Genomic DNA, 21,774 nt, shown 5'->3' with positions numbered 1-21,774 from the left:
TCATAACCTATTGCTCGACAAATACAATTCGAACACAAACGGCCGGTCCCATTAGCGCTCGCTTGCAGGAGTCATTTGCCTTTCACACGTATTCATCCAGAACTATGTATTGTGGAGGCATTCAAGGAATATTAAACATTGATTACCCTGCATAAGCCTCCTCCATGTTTTCCAGAGACAGTTTAATTTAGGAATCAGTTTTCGACTGTAATTGCGACTTGGTAAAGTCAAAGGAGGATCTTTTCTTTTGGTGGAGGAAACCCAGGTTAGCCTTTCACCTCTTTGACAATGGGCCAAGAATAATAAAGCAAAGAAATAAGTGGAAAAATAATTTTATTTTCGGTCTAATTTTTTCAGGCTTGAACAGCAGTATTAGTGAATAGTTTTGCAGTTCTGTAAAAAATTGCCATTTCCATTAAAAGCTCTTGTGTTCGGGGCTATTTTCAGATATTGTGGGAAAATGATTAACCTACTCTCTCTCTCTCTCTCTCTCTCTCCCTCCCTATTCGTATGCCCTGAAACCATTCACTAATTAGTGTGAACAGTGTTGAGGAACTTCTGAAGCTGCATCATAGTGCAAAGACATTCGACCATTAGCGACACGAGTGACGCATCTCCATGGCTGATTCACATAGCTCAGTCTCATTCAAGAAGCAACATCTACAACTTTGGGGAATCTAATGTCGCTGCTCTTCACATCTTTAGATTTTAATTAGAGTAAAAGCACAAGAAGACCTATTGACTACGATCTCTTGTTGTGGTTTCACTCCCTCTAATAAACTCATTTTATGCTCCTCATATCAGTCTATTTCTAATGCCTCTTTTTGTACCTCTAAGGGTGACCCGAAGAAAATTTGCTTTTTCCACAAATCGGTTGTGGATAAGCCCACCCAAAGGTTAAGTTGCCCTTGATCGAAAGGAATTCCTTTTGAAAGTATGTCTGGGATAAAGAGTTCAACGAACTTTAGCAAGCAAGAAGACTGCGTTCGAGGCCCTTAGCTCGGTATGTCGGTAAAACGACCTTTTCAGTGGGATTAATTGTTTCTTTACTGGTCGGTAGGAGAGTAGCAATGTGAAAAACAAGAATTATATAAATCACTCTAGATTTCTAAAGATGAAATTATCTGAAAAACGATTTTTGTACCCAGTTACTGGAGAAATTTTAACGTGCATTTTATGGAAAACAAAATCTTTAAATTCCAAAGAAAGATAGAGAAAGAGAGAGCTAAGAGAGAGCGAACAGGAGAGACGTCCTGGAAGACGACTTTCGAGCTTGGAATTTGGCGTTCTCCTTTTATATGTAGATAAACTAATTACCTTCATTCGCTTATTTTTTCTATTTTCCATCCTTTACATCCTTTATAATATGAGAGAGAGAGAGAGAGAGAGAGAGAGAGAGAGAGAGAGAGAGAGAGAGAGAGAGAGAGAGAAAGGAAGGGGCGGGTAATTGAACAGAATTTCACTGCAGAAAATCTAAAGGGATAGATAGGACTGTGTATCCTTCGAGCAACTTCCAGGATATTTGTTCCACGCCAAGAAAAGCCATTCCATGTTGACTGAGGGTCAGAACTTCATCATCCTATTTCCTGCCCTGGATTATGCTTAGGGCTTTGTTGACTGGGGCTGACGACGAGAGAGAGAGAGAGAGAGAGAGAGAGAGAGAGAGAGAGAGAGAGGGGTATTCAGTGGACTGAGGCTTGAAATAATGCTTTAGATCTTAGACGAATGAAGATGGGGAAATTCTTCAATGATGGAGTATTTATATGTTTATAATTGTGAAACGAAAGCATTTCTTCCGAAACCAGTTTTCTGTCCCATTGTTTTGACAGAAAACGGCACTCATGCACATTATATTTTTATCTTCACGCAAAATATATCAAGAAGACTTTATCTGGGAATCATATAATTCTGTTCATTATATATATTTCCTTAAGTAAATTGTTATTTGTCGTTATTCCTCGCATCATTTTTACTTTTTGTCGTAGACATGATCTATAGCCGTAGCAAGGTGTATGATACTTTGTAGCAGAGAATTAGTAATACCAAAAATTAAATCTTCAGTCATTACTATTACTGGTTTCCAATGAATAATTTCACACTATATTTGAAATATCAGTATAACTAATGGGCAAAACGGATTACTGGCAAGATTACTGAAATAACTTGGTCCAATTTCTCATGTGACAACAAACCTGCAAAATATTATCCTCATAGATTAGGCTTCTCGAATCTACATCAACTCGTGCAGTCAACAGAATAATTTCTTAAGACTCTGTACCGCACGAGGGCTCATTGTCTTAACTTACTTCATTATAGATCATCTTCAATTTCTGTATCATTTAATTGTCTTAATTACTTCATTGTAGACTGTCTCAATAATTTACAGATTGTCTTTAGTACTTATTTAATTTTAGATTGTCCTAGTAACTTATTTCATGACTCTCAGAACATCCGAATTGAGAGAGAGAGAGAGAGAGAGAGAGAGAGAGAGAGAGAGAGAGAGAGAGAGAGAGAGAGAGAGAGAGAGAATAGCCCCGGACATAGGTTTTTAATGAAAGTTACGTTATTTTCAGAACAACAAAATAATTCACTCCTATACACAAAGATGAAGTGAAAATGAAATAATTTGACCTTTTATTTCTATGCTTTATTTTTCTTAGCACTTTGTCAAATAGGTGAAAGGCCAACCTGGGTTTCCTCCACCAAAAGAAAAGCTCCACCTCTGACTCCCAAATGAAACTGTGCCTCGAGGAAACATGGAGGAGGCTTATGCAGGGTAATCAATGTTTAAAATTTCCTTTGAATGCCTCCACAATATATCGTTCTGGTTGAATGCATATGAAAGGCAAATGACTCCTGCAAGCGAGCGCTAATGGGAGCGGCCGTTTGTGTTCGAATTGCTTGCAGAAAGACTGACTTTGTCCAGCAATACGGTATGATACTCGTTTACCTAACGATCAGTTCGATCCTTATACGAGAGAGAACAGTTAGCAACAGGCACTTTTGTAAGTCTTTGGAAGCTCAGTTGGATAGTTGTAGTGTGAAATTTGTTGAAAAACCCATAGAACATGTGCCATATTGCGTTCAGTTGATTAGGTAAAGTCTCTAGATGCAATTAAAAACATGTGACTTTGGTAGAAAGGAATCAAGACGTCTTTTTAACCGCAACTGTTAAGGTTAAATAGACATTAATGTTCCTCAACTCAGACTTGACGATAGAAACCCTGGGCGCGATATTATGAACTTCAGCTGATGAATTGTTGGTCTCATAATCCCATTTAAGTTACAAACCCACAACACAATTCCCACTGACCAAGCAGCTACACCATGCAAGGTGTAAAGAACAATTATTCTCTCACCAAACAGCAATAACATTAATACAAGCACAATTACAATAAAGTAGAAACACTTAGTTGATAGTGTACCTTGTATCCCATAGTGACGCCTGCATAAGCAATGGTGCAATTGTTGCTAGCAGCATCACCAATACCACCAATTATAACATCAGTAGCACAATCAATAAGTAAAGAATAAATAAAATTGTTATGGATGACATAACTCTACTAATGATATTCAGAACAACCGCACTAACATTCATTATGTTATGATCAAGAGACCTGATGATATTCACAATTGAAATAAATACATCTTACACGTGAAATCAAAAGTACTGGATATTTCGACTTCCTGCTGTGATTTGGATACATAAATTGTAAGAGAGAGAGAGAGAGAGAGAGAGAGAGAGAGAGAGAGAGAGAGAGAGAGAGACTTCTTCCTTTTTTTTTTTTTAACTAAAGATGTATGCATGTTAATCGGTGTCGTCACTACGTCTCCTGTTTTCAGCTGAGCCCTATCCTAACACAAGTCTTTATTTTTCAAAAGCTTTGCAATGTCCAATTTGTTTTCCATTACAGTATATGGTGTTCTATGTCCCTGTGTCTCAAACATCTATTGTTGATAATATTTTTTTTCGAAAGCAATAACAATCATCAGCTTTTTGTTGTTTTGCCATTAGTCATGTTTCGCTAATAACAGCCACCGTATTACCTCTCTTTCATTTCCGGGTAACTGTTATTAGGCAAAAATATAAGAAATGGTCAAAGAACAGCATTAAAGACTGGGATACAGGCACCCAGAATTCACTTACAGCTCATGAAAGAGAAGTCTCGCATACCATAACAAGCATTGAAATGTGTCCCTCGAATCGTGGTACTCGCTTTACGATAGAGCCGTTATAGGAAAATGCATTTTTCCTCGAGTTCTAATCGATAGCTTGATATATCCATATCGTCCTTGACTGCATTGTTAAGGTCTAAAATACCCGCACATTCGAAATTTTGCTTTCATCTTTCCTGGGTCATGATAATCAAAAACTGTTTTCGATGTGGTACCATCTGTTTCAGATTTTGACGGATCATTCGAAAGTACCAACTTCGGTATAAAAAGTAAACGAATCATCTTATTGAAAGTACCAACTTCGGTATAAAAAGTAAACGAATCATCTTATTGAAAGTACCAACTTCGGTATAAAAAGTAAACGAATCATCTTATTGAAAGTACCAACTTCGGTATAAAAAGTAAACGAATCATCTTATTGAAAACCAACTTCGGTATAAAAGTAAACGAATCATCTTATTGAAAGTACCAACTTCGGTATAAAAAGTAAACGAATCATCTTATTGAAAGTACCAACTTCGGTTTAAAAAGTAAATGCATCATCCTATTGATTATCATATAGAAATGGTAGAAAGACATTCAAGTATCTATGACTACTTTTGCATTGAATGAACTTTTATGATAGCATTTTATTAAGAAATTTTATTTTTTCGACGCCTAGGACTATGAAAATTTTAATGACACTTAAAGATTTACTGACAAGTTGAATGATCCCCTTTCTAGAACATATTATGGAGGAAAGATGGAAGTTTTAGGTTATTACATTAGAATAAGGAAGAAAATTCGCTGTGGTTGTATGATAATTAGCCAAATGTGGTGTTCCTAGCCAGAAATACTATTCAGGACTTCGTTAAAAGCATCACAAAAGATGCATTGAAACTGAAAATTAACTTGCGAAGAGTTCTTGGAATGGAAAATGATTTGGGAAGAGTAAAAATGAAACTTTTTTATATATTAAAGCCTGCGTCAAGAGAAGTTTGAAAGGGATCTTTAATGAAAATAAAGAGAAGTGTTGAGAAAAGAGAGGTTCCTCGAGAAAACAATGGAGCCTCAAAAAAGTAGAACCAGTAATGACAACGAAATTAGATTGCTTAGACAAGAGGTATAGAATTTACTGGCAAGAGAAATAAAACAACTCAAATAGAGCTTAATTAACAGGGTCTTACACTGTGATCTATTAAAAACCTTGAAAGGTGTTGAGAGCAATGAAAAATAATTCCTGAAAGTTCTTATTCGTGCTGCCACTTAATGCTGGACAATGTATAAGATATTAAGGTAAGGCGTTCCGGTTGCCGTTGGCTGAATCTCTGCTCTCAGTAATGCAACGTCTGTAGTTCCTGAACATTTTACATACTAATTAGCAAATGATTTTACGGCATGTGAACTGGAAAACAGGAGGGAAAATCATTCTCAATAGATATTTGGAAATTTTGATAACCTATTCACATCGCCGTCTTCCACTCACAATAGATGACCGTAACGTAATTTCAGAGTAATTCACTCATTTTACAGATGACGAAAATGGGCAAACGAAACTTATGTTTCTAAGACGATTCACTATTTCACCTTTGGCTATTAACAGGAAAGAAACGAACTCTGCGGGTATTCTCAGGATTCTATTAACAAAAGGAAAGACTCACGAGTGAATTTACCAAAACAATTATATCTGGAAAGAGATTCCCAAAGTAAAGTGATCTTCTGTGATCCATGCAGGAGGCTACTAAGAGGCAATCTCAGAAGATCGTCGAAAAACGTCGGACGTTTTCCTTGAAAGGAGCCCTTAAGGTTTCACTCTAGACGAAAGCGATCCGCAAGACAAATGACTTCCTGTAAGTGAGTGCCAATGGGAACGGTTGTTCGTATTCAAAGCGCTTGGAGAAAAATGCGCTCTGTCAGGCAATTGGTTAGGGTGCTCATTTGCCTAACGATCGAAGGGAATGTTGGTCTGGAGAAAGCAGTTAGCAACGGACACGCGTTTGTCAGAGGAACACAATGGAAAGCCACACTTCGAGGGATTGCTGGATAACGCTTCGGGTGGTAGGTTTCACAATACTTTTATATGAATTGAAGGGAAAGTAAATGTAATATTCTGTATGATATATGAAGCGTTTAATTATATTGGATGAAAGAATAAAAAAGAGGGATGATCAGAATTTAGTAAGGAAAGTCATTCACAAGTAACGCTTTATTGTAATTTTCTGTAACTATAAACAAAATACAACGCTGAAGGATAATTGTGCTTAAGTTTTACCTCAAATTTCATATTAAGTTTTATCTGAATCAATTTATGACTGATTATTAAAACTGGAGAAAATTCCAAAACTTCCTATTACTTTGAAGACAGTTATTTGTTTTGTGGTAATCAGATCATTTGAAGGAATATTGGTAAGAGAGCGGAATAACTTATTATTATTATAAAATTTTCATTATTGTTCACCTTATTACCAAAATAAGTAAAACATTTATATTGAGAAAACCTAAAACAAAATGAAATAATAACGAAACAATACACATATATTAGCCCAGATTTGGGAATTTCTGACAATATTATTCAATTTCCATATGAGACAGAATTAGCAGTAACTTTAACTGTGGCCACATTTTTTTAATAGTGATGCTAGGAATGAGCTCATTATGTACTTTGTTCATAATTATGACACAATGGGTTTTGGTCTCACCTATGGCTGTAACACCTCTTGGAACAAGAACCAAACAAGCAAACAATACGCCGAAGTTTCTTCGGAGCAATCGAGTTTTCTGTACAGCGTATAATGCTGGATGAAACTCTCAGCCACGGGCCATTAAACTCTCAGCCGCGGCCCATGAAACTTTCAGCCACTACCCGGTGGTGGCCTGTGTTGTTGGCACCTATAACGGTGCCAGGCGCACGATCATAGCTAACTTTAACATTAAATATAATAAAAACTACTGAGTCTAGTGGGCTGCAATTTAGTATGTTTGATGGTTGGAAGGCGGCTGATCAACATACCAATGTGCAGTCCTCTAGCCCCAGTAGTTTTTAAGAACTGAGGGCGGACAGAAAGTGCAGACGGATCGCAATAGTTTTCTTTTTCTTTTACAGAAAACTGAAGCGTGAGCGGGAACCGTTATCAAATGAAAACAGTCAACTGATTAGGTAAATTCCAGAGATGATTTTTCATAACTTGATGCAAGCTAGTCTTTGCATTCAGTCCTGAAATCCACAGAGTTATAAACATTAGTCTTGGGACTGTAGCATTGTCCCAAGAATTTGTTCCTGGAAGTCACTGCCAATTCACTGGGATTATAATATTTACTGAAGAAAAACTTTGTGACAGAAAATTTCATGGCTATCTAGTCAACAGTTCTCTAGACAAATGAAATTCTACTGAATTATAGGAAGAAATAATAGTGGATTATTAAAGAAAACAATACGTGTAGCAATGGGTACGTGAATGACATGTCACAGCGAAACCCAGAATTCAGGTAAACACATTTCAGATAAAGTCGCTGAAAAGTGATGGTAAACATCGGTGGACTGTTAGACCAACTAAAGAACACTGATCAATACAACAGTAGTTAATATCACCAGTAATAAGAATCTGTTCCCAAGACAGAAGAGCCAATAATGTTACTGCAATCAGTAAACAATGCCCACGCTAAAAATAATGCTAAAACAAATCAGTAACATCAAGTAGCTATTGTCAGCGGTGCTAATATTGATATAATTGGTACTGTTTGAAACAGAGAAATAATCATTACTGATGTAGCAATTGAAATTTGGATTAATACAATTTACACAGTAGATTATAATGAATTTAAAGTTCAGAAACTGAGAAAACACCATGACAATCTTAGTGAAAGCGTCAGTGCAACTCATATCACCACTACCAATACTATATTCATTTCGAATTTGAAACTATCATAAGTAGCATACTCACCGACTGTTGGCTGTCAGTAACACCTGTAACAACGGTTGCGTAATCGTTATCAACTTTATCTCACAGAACAACTCAGCATCTCTCTCTCTTTCTCATATATATATATATATATATATATATATATATATATATATATATATATATATATATATATATATATATATGTGTGTGTGTGTGTGTATGTATATATATATATATATATATATATATATATATATATATATATATATATATATATATATATATATATATATATATATATATATATATCTATATATCTATATATATATATGTATATATAAATATATATATATATATATATATATATATATATATATATATATATATATATATATATATATATATATATATATATATATATATACACACACAACACACACGCACACACATCCATACTAAAAATCAACAGCATAGACCTCCTACTTAGCTTTCTATGCCTAAAGCATAAGAGAGAGAGAGAGAGAGAGAGAGAGAGAGAGAGAGAGAGAGAGAGAGAGAGAGACTACCAATCATTCTTCCGTCTCTTTCATTCACCGGCGCAAGCCGGCTAATCAATGTTGGCACTCCGGCTCAGGGTCTGGGATTGGACGATGTTCTAAGGCCTGTTTTTATTTTTCAGACATCAATCGATGAACCCAGAGCTCTGCTAAACCATCTTTATTTCCTAGTTGCTCGAATAATGTTTTTGGGATTCTTTCGCATCTGCTGCTAATGGAAATGAATTCCTTTGAGGGGCTCATGATTCGTCAGCTTGTTTGGTGTTTGTTGCCTTGTCATCAAATATGTATAATTGATACGCATTGCCATAAATAACTTGCAGGTAAATCAGTCTTTCAAAATTCCTATTTTTAATTTTCTGTTAAAGAAAACTATTGTGCCGGCTTTGACTATCCGTCCGCACTTTATTCTGCCCGCGCTTTACTTTGTCCGCACTTTTTTCTGTCAGCACTTTTTCTGTCCGCCCTCAGATCTTAAAAACTACTGAGGCTAGAGGGCTACAAATCGGTGTGTTGATCATCCACCCTCCAATCATCAAACATACCCAATTGCAGCCCTCTAGCCTCAGTAGTTTTTATTTTATTTAAGGTTAAACTTACTGATAATCGTGCTTCTGGCAACGCTAAGATAGGCCACCACCGGTCATGGTTAAAGTTCATGGACCGGGGCTCATTCAGCATTATACTGAGACCACCGAAAGATAGATCTATATTCGGTGGCCTTGATTATACGCTGTAGCGGCTGTACAGAAAACTCGATTGCGCCGAAGAAACTACGGAGCATTTTTCACTTGAAATTCATTTTTTTTAATAAAGCAATTTCAAGCAGAGCGATAAAGACGATATAGACATTCAGAGTTCCATTACGGATGATGTTTTCTCTTAACTACCCCCATCAGCAAGACGCAATTTCATAATATCTGTAGAAAGCATTGCAATTCGCCACTCGATTCTCGGTATGCAATGTAGTCTAAATTCGTTGTGAAAGGATGTGGTGCAACACAGCTTTGACTTATCACCGAAAATTATTCCTAACTATTGACTGATGCAAAACGTTTCATGAACTGATAATTTTATGCTTCCTCATTGCGTTACGTAGTAAACTGTAAATTAAGTTTTAGTTTTCTGTAAAAGAGAACTATTGAGATGGCTTTGTCTGTCCGTCCACACTTTTTCTGTCCACACTGTTTCTGTCCGCCCTCAGAGAGAGAGAGAGACAGACCTTTGAGGCAAATAAAAATGGGGGATTTGGATACAGCATTGGATTGTATTGCTTGCTTGTGTCAAAATGGGAACCTAATAGCAAATAATAATGCAGGAAAAAATCTGTCTCGTTAGTTAATGATATGGAAGTGTACGTTATTACAGGTATTGTTTCAAATATTAAGGGTGATAATGATCTCCATTCATCTCCTGCCTCCTGTCTCAAATGTTCCTTTAAAGTAAAGCTGGATATTCCAACTCTTTGGTCATGGCAGAAGCCCAACTGACGCTCCCATTTACTATTCTCCATATCCCTTTCATTGGTATTTCATCTGCATGAGGAACCTCCACAGTTTATTTTATTGTATCGGATGGCTGAGACTGAAGGTCATTTTCAAATTTTATCTATACACAAATGTCGCAGAACCCATGGAAGATTCATTGGCTAAATGCACTAAAAGATATCCAGTTCCTAGCTGGCTAAGGTCAGCGACCCTTGCCGTTGCTTAATAGGTTTATAACTAAGATCATTAACCAGGCGTCCAGAGTTGAAGCCGAGAAAGCAGGACACTCAGTGCCTTAACCCTATTAATCATCCCACTGCCAATCTGGGGCTCATCCTGAGCAAAGACATGACTTTCGATGATGGGTTTAGCTTTATTAATGTGCCGTTGACTTACAAAGCAAAGCAAGCAAGCAAAACATGGGCGGCGGAATTTCACAGGATGAGTCACCCGGCGCTGGAGGCGGTGAATAAATAATAATTGGTGCTTTAGGGGCTGCAAACCCCCAAAGACTGATGAATCCACCCCACCAAAAAAAGAAGAAGAAGAAGAAGAAGAAGAAGAAGAAGTAGTAAAAAAAGTAGTTCAGTCATTCAGATTCGAAGTCCTTTTACGAGATCTGTTCAGTCTCTACCAGTCGCGAGGAGCACCTTAGTTGAAGTGTTCGTAAGTATAAAAACAGATAATAATAATAATAATAATAATAATAATAATAATAATAATAATAATAATAATAATAATAATAATAAATCGAGTAGATTGACAGTTAATTTAATCATATAAGCTCATGAATCTGAGAATGAAGGTAACTGGCAATTATACGTCTCTTTAAGAGAAAATTTCGGAAAATAATAGAATATAAGGAAACTGGGATATTTAAGGGTAAAAGAGAAAAGCTTGCATTAATTACTTTTGGGACCTTTGATATGAAATATGAATGGAATGACGACAGAGGCATTGTTTATGAAGAAGTCGAATTTAACTCAAAGGGAGAAAGGATGGATGATTGTTTTGGATTCTTTTTGAAAAATTGCGGAACAAAAAGAATTGAAAAGGTGAAAGCTGAGATATACTTACAAGGTCAAATGAAGGTGGCATGAAAAAAGATGATTACTTAAATTACAGCATCTTAATTAAGAAACTCCAGGTTTACCAGTAACCTGTTAACCTTTATTTAGCACATAAAGTCAATTATATTGCAAAGTAATATTTTGCACATAAAGTCAACTATATAGTAAAGTAACTCCTAATCTGTACCTGTGCGATTTGCCAATGGTTTATAGAACCATCACTTGTACTTGCTTCAGACAGAAATTTTGAATTCTGTTAACAATTCTATTAAAATTTTAGTCTATAAAGGCTGTTGTAAGTAAGAAATGCTGCTTTCTATTCTAATTTTCATATCCTGCAAGAAAACGTAGATACCACAGAAAGGTTTTTGCAGTAAGTAATTTCACGTGAAAATAGTTTGATTTATACAATAACCCATAATGATTTTTAGAATCTTTCTCAGTGATATCACTGACTCTGATGATGGAACTACCAGTTGATTGATGAGCTAATTAATCAGGACGGATGGCAGGTATTTGTCCTGTAGCGATTAGAGACGAGGGCAGATTCATTTGAATGCCAAAGTGGCATGACAGCACCAGTGACCAACTGTGTCGTCTGCAGTTGAAAAGGGATTAGGGAATTTAATGATTTTCTTGGCAATGGATGACTAAGTATAACAAAAAAATACAATAAAGAAAATAAGTCAGTAAAGAAATTTAAACGTTTTAGGGTGGGGGAAAAACTAGGAGAGAAATGGAGACCTTTGAGATGTTATAAGAACACTAGTGTCCTCGTTTTTCGTAGTATAGTTTTCTTTGTATTTTCAAGATACTTCGTAATCCTGTCATAATTACCTTAGATGCTAATTTCGTGTCTTTTGTGTGGAAATCTGTACCATTTCTGTCGTTTTCATTTAACTGATTACTTTGACTTTATTGTCAATCTTCTGCCTTTTTTTTCGAAAATGTTATCATCTTACGTGCTTACTTGTTACATCAGAAGAAATGATTAAGTAGCCAACGCAAACATTCTTAATTGTTGCACATCCTTGTTAAACAGAAATGATTAAGTAGCCAACGCAAACATTCTTAATTGTTGCACATCCTTGTTAAACAGAAAAGGATGTAGATAAAAACCTTTTTAATAAAAACCACAATCATGAACATGTGTTAGATATTTAAATAAGTACTGTGTAGGCATTTTGACAATGTGATAATTTTAGCATTGTAGAACAGCTGTAGTAATTAAGAAAAATCTTGCTCTGAACGTGCAAATCTTTTCAGTAATATAGAAATTTGTGTATACCAGACAATATCGTCACATGACTTGATAAACATAAAACTAAAACGAACTGATAATTGACAATATTGCAATTTGTAAAAGGGTGAAGAATGGTAGCTCGAAAATATCGGATGAATGAAGCTTGCGCAACAATCACAATTGAAATAGGGTAAGGGAAAGCTAGCAATTAGGGACTTTAAAACGGCCTGTAATAGGAACTGGTTATAATAAATAACTAAAGTAAACACCTAAGTAATAACTGTTAAAATAACTATTTAATTTATGACAAATGATTACGTGACGTATTTCTACAACAGCACAATTGATATGACTTGAAAATCGCTTTGTAATTGTAGTTGCTTGATAATCAGTAACAATGATAAAGTTTATTTAAAATTAATCGTGCAAACTCACACACTCTCGTAAAAGCTGGTAATTTCGCCTACCATCGATGTTTAGAAATGTTCCCATTACTGTTAGTAAACATAACTTTGCTTCATATGAAACAGTAAAAAATGAGAACTAATTAGTAACTCCTCTGTTCCACGGTGAAAAGAAATCTGTTCTCATAATATTCTAAAACGGTCTTTTAAACTGATGCTCGCATCCACCGTGGTAAATCAACCGACATGAACATTATAAGGTAATAAACACTTACCTAAGTACTAAACTAATAACAAATTCTCTCCATGTTTCAGTTTTGATCAATTCGAACGAACTTCCATCGTTTTGTATTTTGATTCGTACAAACATCCATATTCCTTCACTGATTCCTAAAAACTTCGGTCGTCTTCTTACGTTTATTCATAAAAACTTCCACCTTTTTTATTTATTCCTACAAACTTCCATCTTTTTTATTGGTTCATATAATCTTCCATCTTGTTTTATTGATTCATATAAACTTACATCATTTTTGTATTCATTCATACAAACTTCCATCTTTTATTGAATCTTATAACTTCCATCGTTTTTTACTTATACAGACTTCCATCGTTTTTTATCGATTCATACAAACTTCCATCTTTTTCACTGATTTCTAAGAACTTCGATCTTCTTGGTTGATTCCCAGAAAGTTCCAGATTAATCCCTACAAATTTCTATCTGACTTCACTGATTGCTGCAGACTTTCATCTTTTATTGATTCCTGTTAACTTATATCATCTTTCATTAGTGCCTAAACATCTCAATCTTCCATTAATTAGTACATACTAATATTTTTTCGTTGATTCCTACAAACTTCTATCTTCAGGGTTTAGCTCCACCGATTTATGTCTTTATTCAGGACATGAAAAGGCATTGCTAGATTCATAATTAGAGTTTTCATTCACGCTGCTCTACTAGATTTTTTTTTTACAATCATTTAGTAATTGTGTTTGAAATTTCATAAAAACAATTTTGACTCTCACTCCATATTTATTCAAATTTATGTAGTCTACAGTAGTTAAGCCAGTGAATAGCTACTAGGTAATGATAGTACTTTTCTCAAATGCACACTGTTGTCTCTTTATTATAAGTTTTGCAAGGAGTTGTTCCACAAAGTTTGTGACATTGCATTTCCATGTACACACACCACACCCACCACCCACCCACCCACCCACACACACACACACACACACACACACACAGAGAGAGAGAGAGAGAGAGAGAGAGAGAGAGAGAGAGAGAGAGAGAGAGAGAGAGAGAGACTGTCTCTTATCTTTTCTATATCATGCAGGATATAGTTAATTCCTAATATTTTTTGACGATTTTCCAATTAAATGTTTGAAAGATCATCTAATAAGAGACGAATAAGTTTTTATATTGTCATTAAATCATCAAACTCACAGTCAATACTAACATATTGTGGAAGGAGATATTTCATTTGAAAGTGTTGCATTGTGGAGTGATTGAAAAGAAAAAAAAGTTTCCAGCTGTGATGTCAGACGAAGAATTTAAACTATTATTGAGAAAAATAAAGAGTTCCTTTTGTAATTCTTTAAGTGTAGGAAAACACACGAAAATGAATGAATATGAGTGCTTTGTCCAGCGAAATCCCCATCACTACGGACTGTTTTTTCCTACTCTTAATTACGTCGCTGTTTTCGCTTGCTCTCCCGAATCGCCTGCAAGGGGAAACTTCTCTCTGGAACACTATGGAAATTGTTGAGGGGGAGAAAGGGATCAGAGCGTGGAGACAAAAAGAGAAGGGGATGGGTATGAGAGTATGCGTGTTTCAGAAGGAACACAGATGGATGGCTTTCCTGGTTAACTAAACAGAGATCGATCTATTTGTTCACGTCGCTTGGGGACCAGTGAAGCACTTGCAGACAATTGGGGGTTGCGTGTGCGATGCAATACAGAACAACACTTTATTCTTGGATTTTGATTCATAGACGTTCTGCATTTACTCTGCAAACTACTTGAACAAAATGTGAGCTTTAGTATTCATGGTGCGCATATAATCATCTGTCCACTTACATCAATCAAAGATTTATACTAGATAAAAACAAGGTCTGACTCTAAAACCATACCAACCGATTTTTTCCAACTTCATTTTTACCTACTTAGAACGCTTGGAGTAGAAGGTGACAACAGTTAAAGTTATTTACTCAATATCCTTGTTTACAGGGGATGAAGAGAAACCTACTGTTTACCTTTTCATGTCACGAATAACATCAGTGATAATAATTACTGTTGATCGTTTGATGGCATGAGGTGGCGTTCCTATCCTTACTGAGGATCTTCGGGTTGTAATATTAATGTGTTCCTTGAATAACTTGCGCAGTTTTTCTTACTTAATTACCCTTTTCTCTTGATGGGGTGAATAGTATAATCAGATTGTTTCCTATTCTGGTGGAATTACTGTCAATGAAGGCTTCGTTGATGCCTCGCCTTGATTTTATTTCAGTGCTCTGACATACTGACTTCTAATATATAAGGTGATTTCTATTCCTGTCATGGGTGGCTACCAAACTGCTGACTTGGCAATGATAACGACACTCCATTAACAATGAATGAGTGTTGCATGAGGAACGACGTTTAGTGTGTGAAGATGAGTAAACTGTATAAAATATACACCCCTGTCAGGAACTTTGTGCGCTCTCATCCAAAACATTTGACATTATTAAATTCCTGTATAAGAAAAAAAAACCATAGCTCATGAATAATGCATAAATACTGAGTGAATCATGAACATGTATGAATTAAAAGTATAATAAGAATAGCATTCCAAGAATGTTTTGCTTTTCATTCTAAACCGCATCGTTGAATTCATTCCAGAATTAAAAAAAAAAAAAAAAAAAACGCAACGCATGAGTATAATAGGAGAAGTACCTCATGTATATTGAGAAAGAAAATGGAGAAAAGCTCTAGAATGAAAAGACTGACTAAGTATTTTCAGCTGTTTATCATACAATTCAAGCATTTTTCATTATAATGACAAAAATTACATGAATGCATGAGTAAAGAATCAAATCAGGCGAAAGATAGAAATGAACGCATTGACATGGATATTTTCTTCTCCATGTAAAAGAGCCACTGATTCATTCCTGTAACAGCAACAGCGGGTCATTAAAAAGAATAAACAGAACCGTGAAATTAAGCACAAGAAACGTAATGCAAAAATAAAAGAAGGGAGTTTAAATTAATTATTATTCTTGAAATACTCGCTCTTTTCTAATGGTGCCATAGCTGATTAATATTGGGAGAACTAATTCTCATCTGACTGGTTAAAGACAGCAAGTAAAATGGAACCTGTTGAATAAGAAAACATTATGGATTCGTATTTTTGGTTACGTTAAAATTTTGATGACCGAAATCTTGCATCAATAATCTTTATTATTTATATATATTATCGTCACGTCCCACGCATTTGGTTTTCATATATTATTGCATTTTATAGAGCTTTTTAAGTGACATTATATTAAAATTTTCTTAAAGATGATTAAGTACAGTGAATGAAAACATAGTTGGTAACTCTCGCCTTTGGTTAATTTCCTGCATCATTATCAAATTAGACATCAGCACCTACATCTCGGAAATGAATAGCGAGAGCCCATTTTAGAAAAAAAAAAAAGTATATCAATACCTGTCCGGCACTGATGACAGAATGTTACCCTTTTCATTCTATACTTTTTACGTTAGTTGTAATGGTAAATTGAACTTTCATAAGACTGGTATGAATTATACCTGACTGAGGAAGCGTCTACTTTTTTCACAAGGTGCAACAACGGTCCTTTCTCATACCGAATGCGTCATATAACGTAGAATTACACCAAAAGAGAGTCAAGACAACTAGCGTGGGAGAATAATCCATAGTGCACATTTGGTAGATATATTGACATTCCTGTCTACTTTAGCAACTAATCAAAAGTTAGAAATCTACTTATTTTTAGAATTGTAAATCAAAACTATAGTTTAAAAAGCTATGAAAAATTCAGTATGTTCCCAGTCCTGAAATGACCTTTCGTTTCAAAGCACGCCAACGCTCAATAAGTCGAAAGACATTTAGCTCTAGCTCAAATGATGATTTCTCATACAACATTGTTTTCTGAAAGTTCAACGTTAGTATCATTGACGTCACGATTATTGCCGTGGAGGATTTTATCGCCTGACTCTGCTTAAAGGTTAGCGGAAGAGGTAGCGAGTGGTCATTGGGTACTGTCAAGTGATTTGGCTGGAAGGTGATGAGTGTGTACATGAGCAGATCTTACTGAGTTTCTCTGATCTCTCTCTCTCTCTCTCTCTCTCTCTCTCTCTCTCTCTCTCTCTCTCTCCCCCTTATTCAAACTCAAACATAAGAGACAATTGACCATAAAAATGTAACTGAATTTTGCTTTATAAATCCACTTCATCGTTTTTTGGACATATCAAGGTTAGTGTTGCATTCATAAGAAAATTATAGAAAACATGAAGCCTATGAAGCAATGCGATAGTCATTTCCTAATTTTCCTAAAAATAAAGAAAGGAATGAACGAAAAAAATATAAGGACCAAATACTAATTAAGACAGGAGGAAAAGAAACACGAAATAGAAAAAAAATGCAGTTGAGTTTTGTTGAGCATAAACTTTCAAAACCCTCACAGAGTAAAAACGTCTTATTGTACAAACCTACGTAATTTTCGTTTGGAGACAAAACATGCAAAAAAAACCAATCCAAACACAATTAGGAAAACTGCAATTGCACAACGTTTGCTTTGTCACGATGTACGGAGTCGAAAAGACTTTTATCTTTAGTTTATGTAATTTTCCATATTTATTGATTCCCAACTATACAACTTGCTACTTCTGTGATCGTCAGAAGTGTACACATACATACATACATACATACATACATATATATATACATATAATTATATACATATATATAGATATAAATATATATATATATATAATATATATATAATATATATATATATAACATATTTATATATATATATATATATATATATATATATATATATATATATATATATATATATATATATATATATATATATATATAAACGTTCCCAACTACAAGAAGTGCCGCCAGGGGGTTTTACCAGCCATTAGTGTAGGATGAGTTTTCCAGCTCTATGGCCTTATCGGATTGAAAGCACTTTTGAAAGGATGAGTAAGTCAAAAAATTTTCAGTGTATCCGAAAAAGTCTTGGAAAATTTAAAAGGAACTGAGACCGTTGCAAAGAAAGACATGATTTTTATTCCTGTAAATCCGGATGCCCGTCCGAGACGAAAAGAAAGGAGGTTTTAGAGGTACTAAAAAGCTACGAAGTTTTTAAATGTCTGACGGTGACATAAAGAGTAGCTATTTGTAGACGAAAAACATTGGAAGCTACTTCAATGTTAGTACTTGAACATAAAAGATTATAAGCTTTGCCTTTTTGGGCTTGATGGTAAAAGTGTTCTGTATTTAAACTAGGTACAAAGATGCAATCATATATTCAATGTTACTTAAAAACTAGGTAGCTCGTTTCAGAAAAATTAACAAATGATTTAAAATATTTTTAAAGCTGAAGGAATAAGCTTTAATTTAAATTTGCAAAATGTGGGTTAACGTAATTCGCTGCAAAAATATAGGAAACTTGTTTGTTTTTTGTTATGTTAAATGAGCAAATAGCAAGAAAGATATTGTCGTTATTCTAAAAAAAATCATCATTAAGACTAGTTGGGAATTATAAAAATAACATCAGGAACAGGGGAACTGTGAGTAAAATACCCATAAAAGGGGAGGAGAAGAGGGTGGGGAGTACTTAGTATCTTATAAGAACTGTGATATGGTATATTTTGGACATAGCGACATATCGTATAAGAGAGCAAGCCAACATAAACAAAACATTCGCTACCAGGGCCAAGCCTCGGCACCTGGCCAAACATTGCTGGAATAACAACATAGATCAGCTGGGAAAAGGCAGATTTTACATATAAGAACCAGACTGATCATAGGGGACGCCTTCATCAACTGCTATGAAATACGATGGAAGACAATGTAGGTAACAAAAAATGTATATCTGAGTTTAACCAGACCACTGAGCTGATTAACAGCTCTCCTAGGGCTGGCCCGAAGGATTAGATTTATTTTACGTGGCTAAGAACCATCTGGTTACCTAGCAACGGGACCCACAGCTTATTGTGGAATCCGAACCACATTAAGACGAGAAATGAATTTCTATCGCCAGAAATAAATTCCTCTAATTCTTCATTGGCCGGTCGGAAAGCCGAACGTTGGAATGTAGGTAACAACTTTGAGGACAAAGGCCATTGCGGACGAAACTGTTGGGCATATTTAAACCATTTACAACTTTCATTTCCCTATGAAGAATGCAACTGAATAATATATCTTCGTGTATATGAAAACTACCAGTATTATAAACTGTATATATATATACAGTTTATATATATATATACACACACACACACACACACACACACACACATATATATATATATATATATATATATATATATATATATATATATATATATATATATATATATATATATATATATGGATAATATTTTTCGTCTTCTCCAGTCCTGGCTCTAATTAAGGTCTACAAACTCTTACTTATTGAAATATTCTCATACAGCCTGTGTCTGAAATTCTGTTTAATTTCAATTTGGAATTCAATGTTTGTGCTGTGGAATTGTGCTTCTTTCAGAGGTTTTTAATTTTTGCTTCTTTTACTTTCATGGTCTGTCTTTCATTAAGATTCATGAACTTTATCGATCATTTACAAAGGTGATGAATGATTTAATTCGCAAAACGTTCCACTAATATGAACGTAACTCATTCTTCTCCCAAGTCCCACAAATTCTAAGGAGACCAGCCATCGAATCCTTTGCTAGTCGGAAATGACGATCCTCTGCCTTCACAGTGGAATGAAAGGTGACGGCTTCCTGAACAGCCCCTTTTAGTTTGTCTGTCCGCCCGCTCTTTATTCTGTCCATACTTGAAAACTACTGAGGCTACAGGGCTGCAAATTAGTATGTTGATCATCCACCCTCCACTCATCAAACATACCAAATTGCAGCCCTCTAGCCTCAGTAATTTTTATTTTATTTAAGGTCAAAGTTGGCCATAATCGTCCTTCTGGCAACGATGTAGGATAAGCCACCACCGGGCCGTGGTTAAAGTTTCATGGGCTGCGGCTTATATAGTATTATACCGAGACCACCGAAAGATATTTTCGGTGGTCTTGATTATACGCTGTACAGAAAACTCGATGGCGCCGAAGAAACCTCGCCGCATTTTTTTTCTTGTTATACTTCTGTGACAATAACTGCGTTGCTCAAGTTGTAGGAAGTCGCGAGAGAGAATCTGAATGGGAGGACTTGAGCTGTTTGCATTAAACCTGAAGGATAATAACAAACTCGGGAGGTCCTTCCCGGCTGGCAAATGTCAACGAACTTCGGAATTAAAGTTGAGCAACGAAAATCTCAGTTGTGATCCTCCCGCCCTCCTTTTCTACCTGGGAAACCTTAGAGTTCGCGTCTTTGATGAACTTGGAACAGTCCACGAATAAATGAAAGACAAAAATTGTTATTATTGAATAAACTGAACACGGCCTTGACCTTAGTTATGATTTAGATGTGATACAAGTTAAAGATATATGTTTAGTCATCTATCACCTAAAGGAGTAGTTTGATTTTTTTCGGGTATATGACGTGTAACTTTTACAAGGTATCACGCTGAAAGCGAAACTCTCAGTATAAGGTTAAGCTTCAAATACAGGAGCACCTAACAGATAAAGATTGAAACCAGCTTTTCGAAACCATTTCCGACCAATCAGCTTCAAGGAATGGTCGTGATGTAATCAGTGGGCGGGGCTTAGCTGTAAAGATTGGTGAACTTTGCTAAGAGAGTCAATTTATAAAATGTTAAAATATTATACGGAAGTGGCTTGGATGTTGAACAAGTGAGGGCAACAAAATGATGAGGCATACGATAAAAGAAACAATGATTGTAGCTCTTCGATTGATTAGATGCGTCAAGTGTTCCCAATGAAATGTCTAGAAAGAAACTCACCATTTTACCTCGAGGTTGGTAATATATATATATATATATATATATATTATATATATATATATATATATATATATATATATATATATATATATATATATATATATATATATATATATATATATATATATATATAACAACAAAGAAAAGGACAAAATAAAATGAACTAGAATGAATGAAAATTAGCAACCAAATCCATATGTATCTATAAAAGCCCCTTATTGTCGAGTCAGAATATTTAAAAACTTGGTATTTTTAAGTATTATCATGAAGATCTTCTCAGAAAGACAGAGAAAGGAATGAAAATATCTGGCACTGGGTTATGGCACAACGTTGCATCTCAACATATGCAAATGCTGATGATTTGCAACCAAGTGACACACACAGGTCCTTGTGGCAACGGCACTGAAAACCCAGTTAACAGTTCCCTGTTGGGAGATGCCCAAACGGAATGCTTCAGGATACCTCTCGGCCATGGTCAAAGAAAGCGCATTTTTTTCTTTTGTTTTAAAGTAGAACCTTGAACAAATAATGGTAGATTCACTACGGATTTGCAGAAAAGTTCACCCAGTTTATTGCGAAGAATATTCATAGCTCGTTATAAATGTGCTGTTATCTGAACCTTGCAAAAATTTTTCTATTCTACATTTATATTTTCTAACACGTATTTCGTCCGAATATCGAGTCCTGGTAAAAGCTTCATACGAGTGAGTAACTTTACGTATTATTTATTTACTCATATTTCAGACGTCTGGTTGCAAGCATGGCAATACTTTACATGGACGTCTTTGCAATAAACTTTCTATAAGACAAGAATTCCAACATTACCTTTACGT

This window comes from Macrobrachium rosenbergii, chromosome 11, assembly GCF_040412425.1.
Source record: "Macrobrachium rosenbergii isolate ZJJX-2024 chromosome 11, ASM4041242v1, whole genome shotgun sequence".
NCBI classification, from domain to species: domain Eukaryota; kingdom Metazoa; phylum Arthropoda; class Malacostraca; order Decapoda; family Palaemonidae; genus Macrobrachium; species Macrobrachium rosenbergii.
The sequence above is the reverse complement of the archived record's forward strand: the minus strand, read 5'-3'. Positions refer to the sequence as shown.